Here is a 6,980-nt window from a genome sequence, read left to right as displayed (position 1 = left end):
ATGTTTGGTTTGGTTTGGTTTTTTGTGGTATAACGTCCCAGAATGTGGAACTGACGTTTGTTGATCTGCTTTTATTTTTCTAATACAATACCGAGCGTGGTAGTTCTGGCTTTCACGTACCACACATGCAAGCTCCGATGTGACCTGAAAACGTCTAGCATAACCAAGAAAAAGAATTTGCTGTGCTTCTCAAACTCCCAAAAAATCCTTAGCATCACGTGAGGTGCTGTGGCATGCGATGTTGTTGAGCCAAGATAGCGCAGCACGTCACTGCGGCCCTCTACATCGACGGACAGCTTATGCAACTTTTATCAGCAGCTAACAAGCAAGTGACACCTCCAAGGTAGGTACATATAGATTGCTGGTGGATCATTCGCTTTCTTAGTCTGTATATAAGGCCGAACGTCTTTTGCGCACTTCGGTGACTAATAAGTCACCGAAGTGCGCGTCACTATCTTTGCTCGTGCGCGTCAGTCGATAAGTGACTGACGCGCACGAGCAAAGATAGTGAACGTATATAAGCCGAGGTCGTATATGGTGTAGCACAGCATTTGGCTGCTAAAGCACACTGTATCCCATCACATAAAAAACATTGCTCGCAGAACTGGGCATAAAATATCTGATTATGCAGTCTACTGCCCTCCACGGGCGTTTGATGACAGTCGCACGTCCCTAAACATATTTGAGAGCTATTTTCGAGAAGCATTTGGAGCTCACAAACCAATAAGGGTATACATGCACGGAATGAGCTTAGTCTTTACTCCGAATCCGAGATATCTTGTTTGATATCTCATAGCCAGGCCAAAGATGTATGTTGAAACTATTCAGGAGCCCTCCACTACGACATGGCCTGTGTAGTCGCTTTTCTGGAGATGGCTGTGCTGTCGAAGGACATGTGAGCAGCTATATAAGTGCACCGCTTTTAACACGAACTTGTAATGGGTTGCTGATTCGTGACAGCTGTAGCTGCTCGACACACTTACAAAAACAATGAGCGCCTGTATACTAACGCGGGGGTCACCGGCTCACACGCCATTCGAGAACGAATGCTCAAATTTTGTCTAAACCTTTGAGCACGCTTCCACCTTGAATTTCGGTTTTTAATTTTTACGACGTTGTCATGTGAACGATTGACATCATCGTCCGGTCGACCAGTCAGCTGCTTTGATGAATAAAGGACGTGAATTTCTGGACATAAGTCCATTGTTTTTGGAATAACATTTCTCTGCAAACACCTCCACAGAACTCAGCAAAAGCCTCAACTATGTGCCTTTGCGAAACACTGGACCGCAAAACTCGAGAACTTTGATGACGGACATGAACGATTTGTGGAGGTACTTGAGGAATTCATTTCAACCTTTCTCCTTTCGCTCCCACCTTCCTCCTTTTCCTCAAAATGTGTTTCGGGTGTAGCTCAACAATGCAGGATCAAATTACGGCCTCTGCAGCCGATCTTAGATGGAGGCGGAAAGCAAGACCACAGTGTGCTGTGGAATGTCAGTGCAGGTTAAAAGCCCGAATCAAAATCTCCGGAGCCCACCGCTACGATGTCTCTCAAAGCCTGAATACCGGAAACAAAAAACTACAGATGATTATTTAAAATTATTTTGCTGTATTTTTACTTACCACTGTGCAACATGCTCTTCAAGAAAAATATTAATTACGAAGTGTGATAACCGGCATTATTAAGTCATGCACTGCTGGCTTTTTTAACTAGGGCTCAAGTTGATATAGTGATAGCATCCTTCTGCGACAAATGAACTTAGCCGTCGAAGCATAGGATACGCCGACTACTGTCTTTGGCCCCAATTCAATGATAGAAAGAAATGCTGATCATTGTGCGAATCGGGCGTTCTTACAGAGCCTGCGATAAACGTGAACATTACAGTAAACATTTGAACGGAGCCACAATCATCCTATATTATTACGGTCGCCTCATATGTGGCATGCGAAACGAGGAGATGAGTGAGACCGTTTATACAACTCAAAATAAATAAGCAAGTGAGCCAAAAATGAAGGTACGCGAAAGAATAAAACTCCCGGACTTCTGAAACCTAGTTTTAGCACAAGCCGTCATTAGGCATTATATGTGAATACCGCAGTTTCGCAACAATTTCGCAAGGAATTGTGCTGGTTTACGCTGCCTGTACGCTGCATAATTAGTTTCTCGAGTGGCGTAGTAGGTTAGGCGCATGCCATGGCAGACACAAAAACAATAAATCAATATAGAGAAAAATAAAAATTGGTTCTATTTATTTGTTAGGATGGTTTAAGTTGTGAACGCCTTAGCTGCCACATAGTTACGAGATTATCTTTCCTGCAATTTTGGTAATAAAATCCGTCATCTTTACAAGTCATGTTTCGAAATAAACAATTTTGGCGAGATGGCTCAGATCCAATGCGTTTTTATTTTTTATATCATGAGTCACTTTTCTGCTGCCACATTCAGTCGACAGTTACAGCATGATTTCGCTTGTGCAGAACGGTGCTCGGCGCGCATCCGGAGGCTCTAATATACTTTATTAATTATGAGTTAAAACGTTTGATAACATCAACATCTCTGTCTCGCGAAATGAAGGTATCTTCAATAGGCGTTGTGAAAGCATCTTTCTTAAAGTCACAATCTGGCCGCAGAATAAAGCAGTGAACTTTCCCAATAGATTCAAACAAACTTTAAGAACATATGTTTGCATTCGTGCGTTTCGCTGATTTCCTTCAACAATTCAGTAAAAGTGCTTGGGGATGATGACAAGTGCAAGTGACATTTAACAACAAAACGACTCTTCCCAATTTACTAGAGATGCATGGCTATATATACTCAAGTGTTCAGATGATTCTAGCTTCTCTATGAGCGCACTGTCCGAATATGTTCATACAAGTAACTATGTGTATATGGCTCTGGCTTTCTCTTTTTTGTTGTCAGGCACGATTAGATGCCGCTGAAATTGACGCGAAACAGGTAAGCTTTTCGTGTGCTATCTGCTGCCTTTACGCTCATATTTAAGGAATGTTTAGTATTTCTCATCATGTAACACTGATCCGCATGACCGGTGAAGCAGTCGTCGGCTATTCTAGAGCTGCACTTACTCGTAGAGATAGACAGTATCGAGTATTCGTAAACTGTGCATGCATGTGCTTCCCCAATGCCACCTTGAAATGTCTTCCACATTACAACAAAAATCACAGTGACATCCGTGCTACGCCTATATTATTTCACTACAGAAATGTATGCGTGCTTACCCATGTTCTTCTGCTATCAGGAAGATAATTTTTGAAAAACAAAATGTTTTTATTCACGCCTGTGTTCTGTGCTGTCGCACAAGAGAGTGGGTCACTGAAGTTAAGACACATAGTTCGTGCTGGCTGCATCGACGGTCCGTGTAAAGATATAGTGACTGTAGTCATGGTGAAATTGCGCAACAAACACGACACAAAAGTAAGAGGGACACGTAGCACGGGACGTGTCCCTCTTAATTTTGTGTCGTGTTTGTTGCGCAATTTCACCATGACTACAGTAGACATTCACAAACTAGCCCGCCGACAGCTCCTGTTAAAGATATAGCCACTACAAATACACTTCTCGTAGTGGCTTGAAGTCAGTTATTAACTGTGTCCCCGGGTAGTTTGCCAGATAACTCTGGCAGCCACTGTGATTTGTAACTTCGACATTAATGTCGCCGCAGGTAATAAAGGAAGCAACCGGTGCCTGCACTCACGTGACCTCTTGCTGCAGATTCGACAATTGGCTGGAGCCCGCAATGTGACACTCCCGAACTTGAAAAAAAAAGCCTTATCAACTTCTCATATTTGAGCTTGCACTTATTAATTGCAAAGCAACCATTTGACGTTGGCTGCGCTTTCCAGGCTTCATGCGCTCAGCAAAAAGCGCGGTTAGATTCTAGTTGGTCTACGCGGCCTCCCGAGCAGAATGGAACACGTGATCGCTCTTTAAAAGCAAGCACCAAGGCTGCTGTAAAAGAGGGGGCAAGAAGACCTTGTGAGAAACTGTGGATTTGTTGGTACCCCCGATAGAAGGTTCCGAGCATTGACTTTGCAGAAGGGAGTCTTGCAAGAATCCTGAGCGCATCGGGAAGCGGAAAATATCTCGCCTACTTCCAATCAGTGATGGTAGTCAAACTGCGGGCGACGCTCGGGCACGGCTCCCTTGCGTCGCTTTGCAAACTGTGATATTGGCCACATCAGCAGTGGGTTCAAACATTTGCCGTCTTACTTCTACCATTTCGTGGATCTAATGGTACATGGTTTTCATCACTTACATTTGTCGCATCCGACAGCTCAGGTGTCAATTAGCATTACGCATTACATTGTCCCGTAGTGGTGACGAGGTCGACGACACAAATGAAGGGTCGATGATTGCTGTAAAGAAACTCTTTATTTGGGCTGACTTGCGCCCGCAAAAGAACTAAGCAACTCGGCGGCGGCGATAGAAACAAACGTGCTCGTCGATCGTCGAACAAAGAATGCTCGTCACACTCGGCAACGCTCAATTTAAAGGCTGCACAGAACAATCTAGATAACGTCGCAAACAGCTACCTGCACGGGCTGGAACATTGTGGAAAGACACCCGAGTGGCCGGAACCTTCCAGACAGATCTCGGTGCGTCTTGCGCTACGACAAAACTGATAAAGGTGTGACTCGCGACATCGAGCAGTAACAAACAAAGATTACAGAACTGATACGCGGTCCAGAATCAGAGTGATAAGCCTGTATGCCGGCGGCTGTAAAAAACAACAAATACTGTTTTGCAGGTTTCGCGGCATTACTCCCCCCTTAAAAAAACATCGCCTCGATGTTTCAAAACAAAGAAACTTAAACATAAACACTGCAAAGTATAAACACCACAGATTCTTTAACGCGCGTAATATGGCTTCAGTCGTACAACATGTACAATTTCTGGGCGTGCGCGTCGCCGTTGTGATGCTGATGTTCCGTCGGGAATGACTTCATAGTCCAGGGGTCCGACGCGGCGAAGGATTTTATATGGCCCAAAGTATCGACGCAACAACTTTTCACTTAATCCGCGACGGCGAATTAGTGTCCAAACCCACACTTGGTCTCCTGGATTGTACTCTGCGTGGCGTCGTCGTAAATTGTATCGTCGGCTGTCGGTGCGCTGTTGGTCTTTAATACGCAGCCGTGCGAGTCGTCGGGCTTCCTCTGCACGCTGCAGGTAGGCGGCGACGTCAAGGTTGTCCTCGCTGGTTACGTGCGGCAGCATTGCGTCGAGCGTCGTCGTGGGCTCCCTGCCGTACACAAGCTTAAACGGGGTCGCTCTGGTCGTCTCCTGGACTGCCGTGTTATACGCGAAGATCACGTACGGCAAGATGGCGTCCCAGGTCTTGTGTTCAGCGTCGACGTACATAGCGATCATGTCCGCGATCGTTTTGTTCAGGCGCTCCGTAAGGCCATTGGTCTGGGAATGGTACGCAGTTGTTCGTCGATGGCTTGTGTGACTGTATTCCAGGATGGCTTGCGTCAACTCTGCCGTAAACGCCGTTCCCCTGTCCATGATGAGCACTTCTGGGGCGCCGTGTCGCAAGAGAATTTGTTCGACAAAAAATTTGGCGACTTCTGCCGCGGTACCATTTGGTAGTGCTCTTGCTTCGGCGTAACGGGTAAGGTAGTCAGTGGCCACGATGATCCACTTGTTACCCATAGACGAAGATGGAAAGGGGCCGAGGAGATCCATCCCAATTTGTTGAAAGGGCAGGATTGGGGGCGGAATCGGGTTTAGTAGTCCTGCTGGTCTGTTCGGCGGCGTCTTGCGTCGTTGGCACTCACGACATGTCTTCACGTAGTGGGCAACTTCAGCAGGCAGTCGCGGCCAGTAATACTTCTCCTGGATTCGACGCAACGTGCGCGCAAATCCGAGGTGGCCTGCTGTTGGCTCATCGTGCAACGCCTGCAGAATTTCTTGCCGAAGGGTTTTAGGCACTACGAGAAGCTGCGCGGTCTTGTTGGGTGCGAAGTTCTTCTTCACGAGGAGGCCATTGCTTAACACGAACGATGATAAATGTCGTCTGAACACACCAGGAGGAAAGCGGTCTTTTCTTCCAAGTAATCGGCTAGCGCTTTCAGCTCACGGTTTGATCGCTGTTGTTCTGCGAAACTGCTGGCGCTTACCGGTCCCAAAAAGGCGTCGTCGTCATCGTCCTTCGAGGGAGCGTCGACGGGAGCGCGGGATAAGCAGTCTGCGTCGGAATGCTTCCTGCCCGACTTATAGACTACAGTCATGTCAAATTCTTGAAGTCGTAGGCTCCATCTGGCAAGGCGGCCGGAAGGATCTTTCAAATTAGCCAGCCAGCAGAGCGCGTGATGGTCGCTTACCACCTTGAATGGTCGGCCGTATAGGTATGGACGAAACTTAGAAGTAGCCCAGATGATCGCAAGGCACTCCTTCTCGGTCGTCGAGTAATTGACTTCGGCTTTTGTGAGAGACCTGCTAGCGTAGGCGATTACTTTTTCCTGTCCGGCAGTCTTCTGGACGAGAATGGCTCCTAGGCCTACACTGCTCGCGTCGGTGTGAATTTCGGTCTCGGCGTTTTCATCAAAGTGGCCAAGTACAGGAGGGCATTGCAGGCGGCGCTTAAGTTCGTTGAAGGCTTCTCCTTGCGGCGCTTCCCATTTAAAAGGTACGTCAGCCTTTGTAAGCTGCGTCAACGGTTCGGCGATCCGCGAAAAGTTTCTGACAAATCGTCGATAATAAGCGCACAGCCCAAGGAATCGGCGCACAGCTTTCTTGTCGGCAGGCGGTGGGAATTGTGCGATTGCAGCTGTTTTCTCCGGGTCTGGGCGAATACCGTCCTTGCTAACGATGTGACCTAGGAACCGGAGTTCTTCGTAGGCGAAGTGACACTTCTCTGCTTTTAGCGTTAGTCCCGATGACTTGATGGCTTCCAGCACTGTCTGTAGTCGTTTTAGGTGGTCTTCAAAGTTTGACGAGAAGACAACAACGTCGT

General features: G+C 47.0%; 1 long non-coding RNA gene across 1 annotated transcript in view; it reads left to right on the top strand.

The window, feature by feature from the left end:
* The first annotated feature begins 2,848 nt into the window (after window positions 1–2,848).
* LOC146200630 (uncharacterized) overlaps window positions 2,849–6,980 on the top strand; it is a 109,892-nt gene continuing 105,760 nt past the window's right edge. The window contains exon 1 of the long non-coding RNA XR_014704840.1: window positions 2,849–2,959. This is a non-coding gene — a long non-coding RNA (uncharacterized LOC146200630). The remainder of the gene's footprint in view (window positions 2,960–6,980) is intronic.

Source organism: Amblyomma maculatum, chromosome 2, assembly GCF_055883805.1.
Source record: "Amblyomma maculatum isolate TAMU_Amacu chromosome 2, ASM5588380v1, whole genome shotgun sequence".
NCBI classification, from domain to species: Eukaryota; Metazoa; Arthropoda; class Arachnida; order Ixodida; family Ixodidae; genus Amblyomma; species Amblyomma maculatum.
The sequence above is the reverse complement of the archived record's forward strand: the minus strand, read 5'-3'. Positions and strand labels throughout refer to the sequence as shown.